At 44.5% G+C, this 16,339-nt stretch overlaps 1 long non-coding RNA gene across 1 annotated transcript; it reads left to right on the top strand.

Moving 5' to 3' along the window:
• Nucleotides 1-6,306: 6,306 nt before the first annotated feature.
• Nucleotides 6,307-13,808, top strand: LOC129325298 (uncharacterized). Its single transcript, XR_008596591.1, has 3 exons — nt 6,307-6,381; nt 9,767-9,813; nt 13,322-13,808. It is a non-coding gene; the product is annotated as an uncharacterized LOC129325298 (long non-coding RNA).
• Nucleotides 13,809-16,339: the final 2,531 nt, after the last annotated feature.

Here is a 16,339-nt window from a genome sequence, read left to right as displayed (position 1 = left end):
GCCTCCTCTCCCACCTAAGTTGGACTTCCCTGTCTCTGCAACAGCACTCTGGCCAGATGGCTCTTCCTCTGCAGCGTGTGTGTGTGTGTGTGCAGATTCTGGCAACAACTCCTCTTGACCCTCCAGTGCGGGTAGATGATGTTCTCTTCCACGCAGAACAGCTGGAACACACAATTTGTCAAAATACTAACCAACTGTATTGCAGTATAGGCTTTAGAGGGCCACAGAGCTCTTCATCAGCTGCATCTGTCGAAGAGAGCTGTGGCTCTCAAAAGCTCATGCTACCATAAAGTCGGTTCGTCTTAAAGGGGCTGCTGGAATCTTTACTATTTTGCAACAACAGGCTAACACGGCTGGCTCCTCTGGATCTATGTCACAATACTGTAACTTTCCCTGTGTAATCGGCCCAAAATTGTAAACCCCAAAAAGAAAAGGCCAGGTGTACTGTCTAAAAGCTGACACCATGCTAGAGTTCACCATTAGATTTGATTTGAAAAGGGGGTGTTGTGATTCTGACATGTTAGATGTCGACAACCATCACATGTTGCACCGCCCAATTTAGCTGTATAGTTCAGGAGAAAGGGCACAAAAATACCCCCATTTTTTCTCTTTAAATCGCCACCAATAGTTCCAATTCAACTGACATCTGATACCTAAATAAAGTTCAGTGTAATAGTTCTGTGTACCCTTTAAGAAGCCACACCACCCAACTACAACATGATTGCTTCCTTTCCAGCAGTGGGTGCTTTCAGGGGCTGTGCTTCTGAGGGCCATCTGAGACAATGCCTTTCACACTTGAAATGGAAGAACAATGTTATCCTCTCTCCTTTGTACCAGAATCACAGAGCAACTTGATCACTGGTCAGGTATGAACCAGTACCTTACCCAACCCTCTTCGGTCTACAGCAGATCCTGTTTCCAGACTACAACCGCAGCAAGCCTAGAAATAGCTCATTTCACAGCACCTCTTTTATTTAATTGGTGGAATATCCAACATGAGGAGGACTTCCTCAGAACTCCGGAGCTTGAATGTGGTTTTTGGCCTGGAAGGGGGGGGGGGGTACACCAGGAAAGTAAAACCAATCTGCGGTATGGGCCAGAAAGACTGTTTTGGGGGCTTCTCACACAAACCTGGAAAGCATAGCAAAAAATGTTCAAACTATGCACAATTGGGCATGCCAATTCCAGACTGGGAAATTCCTGGAGATTTGGGTGTAGGGGCCTAAGGAGTTGAGGGACCGCAGTGGGGCATTATACCATTGGTTCCACCCTCCAAAAAAGCATCCCCCCCCCACATGGCTAGTCAGGTAGCCAGCTCAAGGCTGACTAAGCCTTCCATCCTTCCGAGGTTGGTAAAATGAGTACCCACATTCTGGGGGTAAAGTGTAGATGACTGGGGAAGGCAATGGCAAACCACCCTGTAAAAAGTCTGCCAAGAAAATGTCATGATGCAATGTCCCCCCATGGGTCAGTAATGACTCGGTGTTTGCACAGGGGACTACCTTTACCTTTACCTTACTCAACTCTTTAGTTTGGCATAATTCTGGTATGGTCACTCTATGCAATCGGTGGCAACGAGGACTCTGTGGCTGTAGCTGAGCAGTTTATGCCAGGGCTCTCTAGGGGACCACAGGGCCTCCTCTTCCCCTCGCTCTCCAGGATGCACATTGTTCCCCCGAGAGTTTGATAGCCTAATTTCCGCCTCTTATAACACACCAACCCAAAATTCCACCAAGAGTGAAAGTGGGGTTGTCAAAGTCCTTCCTTGAACTTTAATGATAAAACACTGAGGCACTGGGATAAAACACTGGGGCGAGGGAGGACCACCATATGCTGTCCCGGCATGCTTGGAGAATGGGAGAGGGGGTTCCTGTGCCAAGTTAGTTATCCAAACCACACCTCAGTACATGACACCCCGAGTTTTGGATGTGATGTTGCTGGTATGCTTGACACTTACAGGCGTGCCGACGGTCTTGCCAGCTGGGTCTTCCTGCCTCCTCCCAGAGATCCATCGTCGAAGAAAAGTAAGGGGGCTTCATGCTATGCCTTGGGATCCCTTGCCAGGCCTCCAAGGCATCATAGAAAGACCCCTTCACCCTTTTGAATTTGGATCTGCATTGATCCGGGCTTTGCTGGAAGCCCCGCACACACATCTGCCTCGCAACCTTGTGAAAAATGAGCCTGGTGGGCAGATGAATGCTTTTCATGAGGCGTTCAGCCTTTCCCAACTGTGTTAAGAGGTCCAAGAGGGTCACAATCCTCTGGTCCTTCCGAAACATGCCTTTCCCTTTAGGCGCCATTACAGCACTTGAGGCGGTATATCTGTCAGGCCTGGCTAGAGGATTCTCTCAGACTCTCCCAGACTCTCCGCTACATCAGACACAGATGTATAAGTTGAAGGTCTTTATTAGGAATCCATACTAGTAAAGCACGGTACAGAGTAATTGCCTGGTATGCCAGAGCCAAGTCTTCCCCGAGAGGTCATACTTCCAGTCCCCTCCGCCCAGTCCAAATAAGAGTCAGTTGAGGATGGTGTGAAAGTCCTGAAAGAGGTGCAGAGCTGAAGTTCCCAAGGTCTGTTCTCACGCCGCTCCAGCTGCACTGATAACACCACTCGGCCCAAGAAAAGCAAGATACAGTGAAGGAGGAAGCTACCCTACTACCCATCCCCCCAGTAGCACTAGCAATACATTTACAGGTATGGCAGGCAGGCTGGCCAAACTGCTCACTTCCCCAAGAGAAAGGGGCTCACACTGTACCCTCCCCATAACCCACCCTCTCCTTGCAACACCCCCCAAATTTCCCAGAATTTGACATCCTGGACCAGGCAACTGTTCACATCGCCACAGTACCATCCCCACTCACCAAGGACAACACAATTTAAGTGTGAGGACAGAGGTATGGTTTGGACCTTGCATTGAGTTTCTGAGCCCAGTAACACTTTTTCGAGTAATGAACTGAATTGTTACGTGTGGTTCTGTGCAACCACCACTTGCGCCATCAAAAGCAAGATAGCTTCCTTAGGTGTCATGGCGGTGAGTCTGAGGAGCAAACAGCCTCCTCTGACAAAGAGAATTTTTAGGGTTTTCCTCTTTTAACATCACTTCAAATTTGCCCACCAGGAAAATGGCCCAATATCTATCAATTAAAAAGGCTGGGTGGAAAATAAACCAATCACAGACATCATAGGGGGTGGGGTGCTGCTATTTCAAACTAGTGCAACATCAATATAGCGCAGATCTGATGCAAAAATTTTTTTTGAAAGGTCATTGTGTTGTCATCGGTGATGGTGGGTCAAGCCCCGCCCCATATCCCGTGTTTCTCCAAGGCATGTGAACAGAGGATAGGGCCACACAGACGCTATTTGGGCGAGAATGTGAACGACTGCTGGGAGATTGCGGGATAGAAACGAACGCAATCATAGCATGAGAAAAATGGCACGCTCCCCGTGCCATTTGCAAACAGTGTGGGGAGTGTTTTACCCTTTAAATCCAAACTCAGTGTGGATTCAGCCCAAGTGAAGTACTTTTAAAAATCTGATTTCTGTTTAACCAGTGGGGCTTTATTAGAATATTCTACAGTATTATTTATTTACTTAATTTATAACCCTCGTTTCTCCCCAGTGGGGCCCACAATTAGGGGTGTGTGCTTTGGGTTTCTGATTTGGGGAAAATGCTTGAATTGGACCCGATCTGAAAAAATTTGGGTTTTCTGAATCGGGGCCAGCGTGCTGGCCCTGATTCGGAACACCCGAATCAAAGCTTCCCGAAGCGATCCAGGTCACTTCTGGAAGCTTCGGAGCCCTTTAAAATTCAGCTGGCCTGTGGGCCAGCTGAAGTTTAAAGGGCCTTCTGTGCCTGCTGGAGGGGGGAGAGTTTAAAGGGGGAAAACGCTCCCCGTGCCATTTGCAAACAGTGTGGGGAGTGTTTTACCCTTTAAATTCTCTTCCCTTCCCTCCAGCCAGCTGGAAAGGGTGAGAGTTTAAAGGGAAGAAGGCTTCCTGCGCCGTTTGCAAGTGGCGCGGGGAGCGTTTTTCCCTTTAAACTGTTTCCCCTCCCTCCAGCCAGCTGGAAAGGGCCCTTCTATGCTTCACCTGGGTCATGGGGGGGGGTTCCCCCGTGACCCAGATGGAGTTTAAAGGGTCTGCCACAAACCCCGCCAAGCAGCTGATCTGCTCCGATGGGGTTTGAATTCCCCCCCTTGCCGCTTATTTCACCCTATGAGAGGGGAAGGAGGGGGTTTCCTCCTCCCCCTTCCATCGGGTGAAATAAGCGGCGGGACATTTACACTTTGAAATTTGGGCTTGCCGCTTCAGGAATCCCTTATTTACGACTGTTTTTTCTGCTTTTCCAGTCCTAAACAGAATTACAACTTTCATATCATTTAATATCCTTTGTTCAAATTACAGTTCATTGAACTCAATGGGCTTTGCAGGGTGCAACACTGTTTAGGACTGCACTATCACTCCATTCATTAAACAGCAGTTTTAAATGAAAAAAAAATCAAAGTGAAACTCTGACATTTAAACTTACACCATCAATATAGGAGTCTCAGCTTTTGTTATAACCATGAGGAAACGAAGCCTCCGCATAATTCATCCTTCCCCGTGAATTATAATCAATTGGATGTTAGAAGCAAATTGTTTCTTTGCCAAATATAATAAAGCAAATAATACAGCAGCGATAGATTCTTTGCGCTATGTTCAATTTACCTTCTGTGACAGCCTCAGCTTCAAATGCTGAGATTGCCGGACAGTAAAGAGGATGATTGACATGTTTCCCCACCACCACCTCTTTGTGGATAGAATGAAATGGCAGTTGGGGATGGAATGTTGCGGGGTTGACAGCTGGAGTAAACTGACCAGTGAAAAGAGTTGGGGTCTGGCTTTTGACCAAACAGGGTCAGCCAGAGCAGCTTATCATCAACCACGCTACTTAAGGCTTCCCAGCCCAGTATTCAGCTTCATGGACTTAGAGAAGTTTTACCTCAGGTAGGGGAAGGTCATCCCAAGCCTGAGACAAGGGTTTGTGACACCTTCATAATAATGATACATTGATATTAAATGCATATTATTAAATGCATATTAAATATTAAATGCATTAAATGCATATGGTGGAGGCTAGGTTGGGCCCCTACTGGCCACACTAAAGATCTGTCCACCACTCTACATATGAGCCAGGGCTTGAAAAGCAGTATTTTATCATCGCCATCTGAAGAGAAGCTGTATTGTATAAAGTTGTTTTAATATTTTTGTATTTAATGTTATTTGTATACTGTTTTATCTGTTTTCAACTGTATTTATGTAAATTGAAATGTTGTACTCTGCCCTGAGCCCGCCTGGTGGGGAAGGCGGACTAAAAATCTAATATAATAAATAAATAAATACACATGGGGACCCACAAAGACTTCTGTGGGGGGCATCTCATCCCTGTATCCCCCTCCCACACGACTGCATCTTTCTCTTTGCTGGCAGCCTCCATAGCTCTCCCCTTTTCTGTTTCCTTCTCTTGTTCCCACTTATCAGCCTACCTGGTAAGTGGGAACAAGAGATTAGACTGGCAACGCCGTTTAGGGTTGCACAGCAAGGCTTGAATCCTCCACTCTGCCATAGAAGTTTGCTGGGTGCTCTTCAGCCAGTTGCTGTCTCCGCCTATAAGGCAACTTGGGTCCCCGTTAGGAAGAAATGCAGGGTATCAAAATCTAAACAACCGCTTTCAATGCAAACTATACACGCATGGTTTTTTTAGCACAGCTATTACACAGTGTGTGCCTATATAAGGAATAAGGATTTTCAGTTTATAAATGGAAACTCAGATTGGGGGCATGCTATATGTCTCAAGGCGCTCTCCACACGCAATTCCCACTCGATTTGGACAGGACTTATTTATAATTGTTTTCCTTGCAGGTGGGAGAAATTCAAGAGCAGCAGCAGGGAAGAGCTCCCCCCCTGGATATATTCCCCACTGTTTAAAAAGCAGAATTAAAGGCTAGCCCCGCCTTTGTTCTGGTCCAAAGGCTTCTGGACAGGTCAAGCTGGCTCTTCTTTTGTCTCACAGCAGTCGAAATCCGCCCGGACAGTCAAGCCCATCACCGCCTCCGATTCCTCCGCGCTCCACGGACTCGGCCGGCAGGAGGGACTTTTTCCAACCACGCAACGCACGCCCAACGGACCAAGACGGAAGTCAGGCGTTCTCAGTGCGACGCTCTATCTTGGACTCTATGGCGATGTATGCCGGGCAGGGAGGAAGTGGGCGCGGCGTTGCCCGTAGCAACCCACGGCCGCGTCGCGCGGGCGGGGCGAAGAGGGGGCTTGCGGCGGGAAGGCTGAGGGAGCCTCGGAGGAGGTCGCCATCAGCTCGGACGGCTCTTTCTGCCTGCAGCGTATCCTTCCTTCGCGGTTGCCGCAGCAATGGAGGGGAAGGAAGGGTCGGGGAAGGAATGGGAGGCCGAAACGGCCCGGGCTAAAGGCCCCGCCATATGAGGGTTTTACGCCCCACCGCCGTCTCTTGGTGGGGGAAAGCCTGGATAAATGGGAACTAAGTATAGTCCCTGTTCTGAATGCTGAATCTGAAGGAACTCTGCACATGCCCAGAGTACTTGATACAAAATAGTTTCCGGGGACACTCACAGTGCAATCCTGAACCGAGTTACTCCAGTCTAAGCCCTTTAAAATCAATGGGCTTAGATTGGAGTAACTCTGTTTAAGATGGCAGTGTGGAAGGCGTACCTGGTATTAGGTGGGAAACTTATAGATTGGAGGGTGTGATTTGCCAACAGGTGTGACTCGGGAGTCTCCCAGTGTATGTGTCCAACAAGATCCTCAGGGTATAAGCTTTTAAGAGTCAAGAAAAGAGCTTTGGCTCTGGAAAGCTCATACACCAAAAGTCTTATTGGGCTCTGAGGTGCCATTGGACTCGAATCCTGCTGTTCTACTTCAGCTCAAGGGGGCTACCTACCTGAAACAGTATATTGAGTGAGCAAGAGTCAGGTCCTGTATTCTTCCCAACACAATTTTGAATGCCACCACACAGTGTACCTTACAACATCTCTTGGGTGTGACACGAAGATGCAAAAATCAAAACAATAAAGGACTCACTCAGGGTTTATAAACAACTAACTCCTCACTGCTACCCTTAGTAGAGCAAATAGTATGCCATATTACAGTTACGTTAGGTTCAGAAACTGCTAAAAAACCCTTTCGTTCTGTACGCCATTCAAGTTTATACTCTGTGACTTCATATAAACGCTAACATTTCTAAGAATTTAAAAACCCAAGAATTTAGTAGTGAAACATGAGAGAAAGTTCCTTAAGAAAGTGTACAGTATTTTAAAAAACTGAGTAAAATAGAGCTGGAAGATATTCTTTAGCCCTATCATCATCGTTCCCCATCCACTTAACAGAAACCTGAACTTTTCACTGAGGACTCCGTTTATGAAGGATTTGACTTTTCTGCTTTAAAGGTGCCATTGGAAACCTCTTTGCATCGTTTTATACATTATTGGCTTTCTTCCCACTATTTAGAGACTTCTCATGATGTTGGATGAAATACTATCACTGCCACAAATGAGGCTGTGTTGCTTTATTTTCCATAGTACAAATATTTAGTTGGATGAGGCTGCAGTTGATGGAGTTGTGAATTGAACAAATATCCAGCAGGGGTCACCCTAGAACAGTGGCTTGCAAAGAACCACATTCACAATTACTCTCAGCCAAAAGAAGCATGAGACCTGCACCTCATAGAGTCTTACAGCTTATAGCCATTGCTCTAGCAGCAGCTATTTCAAGGTGGGAATCAATGACGAGCGCTGCCAAGCCAAGGGCCTTGCCTACTTTCAAAAACATGGGGCAGGTGCCACATTGGGGAATGTGACCCAGAAGAGTCGCATTCCCTGAGCTGCTGAGTATCACTGCCCTATTTATTTAATTAATTTATTTTATTCAATGTATATCCTGCCCTCTCTGCAAACTGGCTCAGGGCAGGTCTCAACAATAATAGATACAAGGTTAAAAACACTTTAAAAGAGCAGGTAAGTCATAAGTCACTTAATGTTGGGCCTTAACAGTTCAGTATTCAAGATGAAAACTTAAAATCCTTTCAGATTAATAAATTAAGTAGCTTCTGAACATACCAAATTTATTTAGGCTTTTCTGCTATTTCCTACAGACTTACACGCACACCTCACTGCCCCAGGGTTGTTTCTGAGGTTTCAAAATCGCCAAGTGGTAAGTTGACCCATACATTGAATGGCTTCTGCTAAGACCATGCTGCTTGTGGTCAGTACTGCATACAGGAGGCAGCAGTCTGGCACGAATGCCTCAACAGCATGTAACAGCACTTACTTAATTTCCTTGTTTTTTATTAGTATGTTTACTAGACCATCTGTTCAAAGTAACATGATTGGAACTACTAACTTTCACAGGTACCTTGTGGCACAATACATAGGGTGGAAGAACTACCATTAGTTCTGTTAATACTTATTATTAAGTGGGTGTGGAGAATGAGACAGGAAGCCTATGTCTTGATTCAGTCCAGGTAGATGCATTGTCTTGAGCTTCATTATCAGTTGCAATTCCGCAGTCTGTCTTTGAAATTCTTCTGGAGGATAATTGCTGCTTTTAGGTCAGTAAACGCCCACTACCTCTCTGCATACCCCACCCTATTCAATCACACCCACCATTGTCATTCACTGGCTGTTACCATTCGGCTTCTGCAGTCACTCCACTCTCCAAGATATAAGGACAGATGGATTCACATTCTAGCTGCATCTGAAGAAGTGAGCTGTGGCTCACGAAAGCTCATACCCTCCCACAAACTTTGTTAATCTTATAGGTGCTACTGTACTCTTACTCTTTTCTGCTGCTACAAACAGACTAATACGGCTACCCATCTTGATCCATCTGAAAAATGTTTGCCATTTTCCTCCATAGTTTCATTACTTTTTTGTTAAGCAAAATATAGCTAAATCAGCAAGAGGGCCTGGGGAGCATTGTCCCCACAAGCCCTGTAGCTGTAAACTTTAGGAATACTGTGATCCTACTAGAAGCAAAATGAAGAGGGTATAAATGCAGGGAAATGGTGCTAATGCCCCCCTCCCCCGGTATTTCTCATTGCTTCATGAGGAATTAATTCTGGGGACAGAGGTGTGGAAATAACACAGTCTTAATCTTAGCAAAGGCTGCTTAGTCTACATATGGAAGCGTTTCTTCACAGCCCCAAGGGCTATGCATGTTTTAAAGCATTCAGTTGGGATTGGGGCTGGATAAGCAGGTGCTTTATGAGTAATCACTGATATGTACTGAAGACATAAAATCACAGGAGCTGGAATGTCAGTGTCACTATGAATTAATTCCAATCCTACATTTGTGGAGAAAATAGCAATATTTGTATTTTAACTGTATTTTTTTTATCAAGACAAAGACTGGATTAAGTAGTGTTGCTTATAAATGTTTTGAGCCTAACAGTGCCATCCTAAGCAGAGTTGCCCCTTCCAAGTCCATTGAAGACAATGGGCTTCGAAGCGTATAACTATGCTTAGGATTTCACTGTTCATCTTGCTGGTGAGACTGTTGTGTTCCTTGGCAGTCAAGCTGATAGCTCTGAATAAAGCTTGCTTCTATAAAGAATTGTAGGGAATTGGTTTCTGAATGAACAGCTTGATGGCATTCGAATGGAAGAGAACTCGGATATAAATTGTTAATAAAATGTGCTATGAAACCATGTTTGAAACAATTTAGTTGTTATTTTCCATCTAACCAAACCTGCAGAGCTCACACTAACAGAATGCTCTGAAGAGGATTATCAGTATGAAGAGGTAATAAACATAGACAATATTTATGGCATCTCTCTCTTGCTTTAATTTGTAGTTGCATCCCAAAATATATATAACTGACAAGGAAGTTGTTTATTTTATTGTTTTTAAATGACTTTTCTGTTTAACTATTTTACAATCAACTCGAGTCACGATCCGTCCTAGCATGGGTGCAGTATCTAGGGGCAAAACAGATATTCATAGAATCTTGTTCTTCATCCCCAGCCCTCCCCTACTGCTGACACTTCTGCTGCCAAGATGTTGAATAGTGAGGAGGGGTACAGGGGAAAGTGAGGCGAAGCTCACAAGTCCTTGCAGGTTCCCCACTGTGCTGCTGGGCCCAGCCTGGCATCTGGCACTGCACAAATGGGCGATAGTTATCCTGGAGAGAGACTGCTGGTGGGAGGAAAGAAGGGAAAGCAGAAGACGGGGGCAAATAAACGTAACTTGGCTGGTAGGTAGGAAGGAGAGAAGGAAAAGAGGAGAGGCTATGGGGACTTTCAGAGAAAGGAAAGAGGAAATTGTGAGGGAGGAGGGAAAAGAGATGTCCCCTGCAAGTCCTTGTGGGTCCCTGGCTTGTTCTGTCCTATAAAGGAAACCACATGTTTTAAATATGTTAATATTTGTTGTTCACCTCCTTGGGGACCCAGTTTTAGGTGGAAAGGTGGCATATATATGTTTAAAATAAATACATTTCCAATATTGTTTGTGTCCCTTGGTGACCGAGGAAGCACAGCAACCCCTTCATGCACAGAATTTGTGTGCGTTGAGGATGCCATTCATTTAAATGGAGGGGCCCAAATAGAGATGCATACAGAATCCATCTTAGATAACGAAACAAAGACAGCAAGAGCTGCCTGATAAAGAATCAAGCTATCAAATCATCTGTCTATACTGTGGCTGGGAATAGATCTCAAGGGTCTCAAACTTGGGACTTTCCTGGTCCTGCCACCCAAGATTCTTCTTTATGTGGGACTGAAACTGGAACCCAACATTTGCACACAACAGACCCGAACTTGCGGTGTTCCTCTCCGTAAGGTCTCTGTTGCTAATCATGGCAGTTTTCATGGATGCAGTTAGCGTGCTTGTTTTACACGTCTTTTCATTTGTGACTTAGATCCCAGCAGATGATGATTTTAGCCTACAAGAAGGCGATGAAGACCTGACGAAGGCTTTACAGACTATGGAAGACCAGGCTATTGATGCCCAGACTATGGTAAACATTTTGTTCTTCAAGCTCACCAACTGATGTGCTGCTTTCTGGTTCATAATGCAACATATGGAGATCAATGGTGTGTACACAGGGTGTAACGGTGCGATGTGAATTGCAAGTGCTCCACAATCGTCTCCCCATGCAGTGCCTGACTGGGACTACAACTGCGGCTCACATGGAGAAACAAACAACCCCCTTCCATAACCAGAAATACTCTAGTAGATCCATGCCAATGGATTGTGAACTCTGCTTTCCTGAAATGATGGCCATACTATTGTGTACACAGGTGGAATGAATGCCTGTGACAGCTCTATTGTATAAAAAAAAAACGCACAACTGTAGTGAAATCGGAAATGAATGCCAAATCTTTACTTATCAAGAAATTAAGCCCACTTGTGGGGAGGGCGGGATATAAATATGAAATAATAAACGAGAACATCCTCATAAAATATCTTCATCCAGTTCTGAATTAGCCCTTTGGTCAAATAGCCAAATTAGATTCTGAAATATGTCTGCATAGTTGATCTTGTAAGAAAGACAGCATTATGGCCTCATAAACTTAAGCATATACAAATGAATGTATTTTGTGTTCTTTCTTTATTTGGAATATTTCTATCCTGCCTGTTCAGAATCGTGCTCGAGGCAGCTTACAATTAAAAAACACAACATTAAAACACAAACAGCATAAAAACTATACATAAAACAGAAGCAGACAATTAAAAAGGTGAAAAGATAAAACCTGTATTTAAAAACCTGGGTTAAAAGATGTGTTTTAGTCTGATGCATAAAACAAAGTAGGCGCCATGTGAACCCCTCAAGAGGGAGCATGTTCCAAAGCAAGGTGCCACCACAGAAAATGCCCTGTCTCTAATCACCACCCATCTCACCTCTGAAGGTGGGGACGCAGACAGCAGGGGCTGAGAGGCAGATCTTAATTTGCAGGCTGAATAGTATGGGAGGAGATGGTCCTTCATGTACACTGATCCCAAGCCATTTAGGGTCTTAAAGATAAGAACCAGCACTACATATTGTGCCTAGAGACAGGATAACTAGTCTAGATTTCTCAGTACAGATGATACAGTCCCTGTGACCAACCTAACAGTAGCCCAGCCACCGGAGTTTGGAGCAAATGAAGCTTCTGAACCATTTTCAAAGGCCCCACATACAGGGCATTACAGTGATCTAATTTGAATGTGATTAAAACATGAATCACTGTGGCCAGATATAGAGCCCTGTGGCACAGAGTGGTAAGCTGCAGTACTCTGCTCACGATCTGAGTTTGATCCTGGTGGAAGCCAGCTTCAGGTAGTCAGCTAAAGGCTGACTCAGCTTTCCATCCTTCCGAGGTTGGAAAAATGAGTACCCAGTTTCCTGGGGGTAAAGTGTAGATGACTGGAGAAGGCAATGGCAAACCATCCCGTAAAAAGTCTGCCAAGAAAATGTCATGATGCGATGTCTCCCCATGGGTCAGTAATGACTCAGTGCTTGCACAGGGGACTACCTTTACCTTTTACACTGTGGCCAGATCATGCTTTTCTACGAATGGCCATAGCTGGCAAATGAGCCAGAGCTGTTAAAAGATTCAAAGTACCATGGAGAAAACCTGAGCATAGGCCAGGATCTGGTAGCACCCTCAAGCTACGAATCTGCTGTATCAGGAGGAGGGACAGGCTGGCTCCGCAGTCCCCGAGCAGCTTCTCCATTGACTAACAGCAGCTCAGTCTTGTCAGGACTGAATTTCAGTTTACTGGTCCTCATCTGTCCCACTTCCAGTTATTTAATACAAGTTATTTAATAACCATTTCATTTTCATGTTGCTAACACACACCAGGCCTGTAGTGGAAAATGTCATGGTGAAGAGGCTTAAAGGTCCGTGGGGCAGGGAAGACTGCCAGGATCCCATAACTCCCAAGTCTGAGTACAGGCTGGTGGTGGCAACTTTGACTGACCCTCCCTTCCTGTCATTCCTCAGGGTCCCCCTTCCTCCAGGACCAGCATTTTGCAGGAATCATAGGCGGCACTGGGAGGGGAGAGGCAAGAAAGCTCTGTTTCACTGGTGAAAAATTTACAGGGCAAACTTTAGTAGAGTGACTTATGAGTTACCTTCTCCTTTGAAGTGTTTTTAACCTTGTATCTACTATTGTTGTGACATGCCCTGAGCCACCTTGCAGAGAGGGCAGGATATAAATTGAATAAAATAAATAAGGTAATCAAATGCTGTGTGTAAACAATATGGCTTAAAGTGGCGTTTGAGTATTGTGTTTGGTTGGTGTTACTGGGATTGTATTATTTTCGCAGGGCTGTAATTCCCCAACAAGAAGACAGAAGCCTGGGCTACAGTTGCTTTGAATGAGTGAAAAAGGATTCAACACTGCGTGGAACGTTGAACTGTTTTACCTTTTCAAAGACATTGTTGATCTACAGTTTTCTGAATGGTTGCACTTAATGAGCTAGTTTTTTTTTTAAGTTGTATTCTATTAGAATGAATTACGCAGAGGCTTCATTTCTGTCTCTGTTTATTGTACTCGGCCTGGATAACCTCCAGCTGCTTCACCTTCGTTTTAGCTTCCTGCAGCTCCTGTAGAGTGAATTCCACTTCCACCAGATGTTGATTTTCAGCCCTTTCCAATTTGGTCTTCAGTGACTTCCCATAACTTTGATTTCAGATCTCTTACTGTCAGTAATTGCTTTCATTAGCTGAAGCTCATCTTCGTGCTCCCGTGATGCTATCTTTTCTTGCAGAGTACTGATTTCTTTGAACAATAAAAGAAACGTGTCCACATTACTCATTGGCTTGTCGTCTCATTGCCTTGTTTTCACTCAATGTCAGATCTCATTCGAGTTCCATGATGCAAAATTTTTCAGATACAGTGGGCTTTTGGTAAGGTTTCAACTCAGAACTGAATTCTCCTTTTACGTTGGGTTTTATTATGCTGCGGCATCTGCGATGTTGATTTTCAGAGATGACCCTGGTGAATTTTTCCAGTCAGCTAAATGACACTGTAAGCTAAGGGGAGGTCTCTCATGACATCATAAACAGTGCTCTGAGGTCCTGGAGATTGAGATGTCATACAGAAAAAAATGCCTGTCAATAAGGGCAGCTGTTGACAGTGTAACATTTGAACAGCCACCTAAAGAGGGGAATAAAATCAGATTTAAAATGGCTTTCTAACACATATTCCAACGTAGTCCTATATTGATTATATTGATTAATTATTATTATATTGTCTGGAGTTATTGTGTAATTATTATGCCTTACAGAACCTAGGGCTGAATCCACGTCTTAATATTTGCATCACTTTCTCACCACCGCAGTGCTATTTTCACGGCTGTTACAGGGAAAAAAAGAAAAGGGGGAAGAAAAAAACACACCAGCCACTCCAAACCCTTTGAGACTCCTGGAGGAGGATCTTGGAGACTTTTCAATTGATCCTCTCCCGCGAAGTGCTCCCAGCTTATTTTGATTCTGTGTTGAAGCCCAGAGATCGGAGCAAAAAAACAGTTTATGCTTTTTAATCCAGAAAGGAACAAACAGCTTGCCATTTGCATGGTGCTTTTTCTCCCTTTGCTAATTACCCTAAGCCATTTGTTAGCAATTAGAATGTACTTAAATATGCTGAGACATTTCAGTGAGAACAGCCTGAAATGATGAGGCAAAGGGGCGTGCTGGCAAGGCTGATCCTTAAATAACGATGGGTTTATGATTGGAGTAACTTTCAGGAATGCCTGTCTTTGATACCCTGTACATCAGGGAAACAGGTAGGAAAAATAAGGGATTAAGTGGAATGACTAAATTTTGGAAGTTTTACTTCAGAACTGCAAGCAAGAATCCCATCCAGTTTAGGGATCTGAGGGCAGCTTGGGGGCCATTGCCTGTGCTGTTAAGTATTCTGGGCAAAGAAGAAACTGAGGCAGGCAGGAGAGAGAAGGTCGGCTGTGCCCCTGGTTTATAGGGCATCGTTCAGTTTGGCAGCACTGAGTAATGGAAGATCATGGCAGCTCCTGTTGGACAGATCTTGCAACTGTGTTACTAAATGACCAGCAGAAGTTTGCCATGACTTGAAAGGTTTTGCTTTGGGTCCAGCTGCCAAAAAACCACGAGAAATGCTGTTGCATGGCTTGCCCCAGTATTCCTGCCCTATCTTTTGTTTGTTTGTCCTTTACAAGTTCCCAGTCAATGTTTCTGGGAATAAAAAATGTTTACTGTGGCATATGTGTGGGTTCTATATGTAGTTTGTTCCATAGTCTGCAGCTGGGCTCACTTGCTTGAGTTATGTACATAGTTCTTGCTTTCTGGTGGCCTGTTATGTGCAGATCTTACTGTGTAATGACCTCACCTGCAGCTTGAAGCATTAACAATTTTTCCACCTTAAGTGCCATTTTAAGAGAACTAAAAGATCTTTGTTGCTGGCTCAGTCCAGATGTACCTCTACATTTTTATGATTATGTGTTTTTATAATTAGATTATCTTATATCTGATGAAGGGAGCTTTTACTCTTAAAAGCATATACCCTGAAAATCTTGTCTGTCTTTAAAGTGCCACTGGACTCGACTCTTGCTGTTCTACTGCAGACCAACACAGCTATGCACCTGATACTACCTTTATGATTAAAAATGCTGTTAATGCAACTTTATGTATTATTCTCCCGCACCTCCACCCCTCCCAGTGTGGGAGTTCCATTTTTTACTTACTGGTTTATATGCACCGTGATTTGGCTAGATATGGCATCAAACAGTGAGTTGAAATGGGTTTGTGAACCTTGGCTTTGTGAGTACTTCCCATAATAAGCCAATTGGTGGATGATTGTCAACAAGCACTAGGTGCAGAGGGAATCCACATATGTGGACAGAATTCAAGAGCCAAGGGACTGTTCCCAGTCCCCAAAGGACGATTTGGCATGAAGTCTCCACATTCTCTCGCGTAGGGAGGCTGTAATATATTCCCTAGTTCAGTTCAGTCTTCTTCGTCTTGGCCGATAACTGTCATTGTCTCTGCTCAGTCAGCTAACCGTTGTACTTTTTACTGAACCCGTCCTGCCTCTGGAAGCTCTTTCCCAAATAATGTTGCTAAGTTGTAATTCCTTAATGGGTTAATTAAACCTCGGTCACTGATTTTCACTATGGGTGGTGGAGGAAAATGAAGTGCCATTTAAAACCCTGTCTGTTAGAAGAGGAATAATTAAACCCATGACTCAGCCGCATTCCAAAAAAAACACACCACCCATTAATGTAGCAAACCTGCTGTCTAAACATCGTTTTGAGAGGGGATGTGAAAGGCTGTGAATTGCATCCAGTTTCTAGGAGGAAGATTTGTAT

The sequence above is a fragment of the Eublepharis macularius genome, chromosome 2 (assembly GCF_028583425.1).
Source record: "Eublepharis macularius isolate TG4126 chromosome 2, MPM_Emac_v1.0, whole genome shotgun sequence".
Lineage (NCBI taxonomy): Eukaryota > Metazoa > Chordata > Lepidosauria > Squamata > Eublepharidae > Eublepharis > Eublepharis macularius.
The sequence above is the reverse complement of the archived record's forward strand: the minus strand, read 5'-3'. Positions and strand labels throughout refer to the sequence as shown.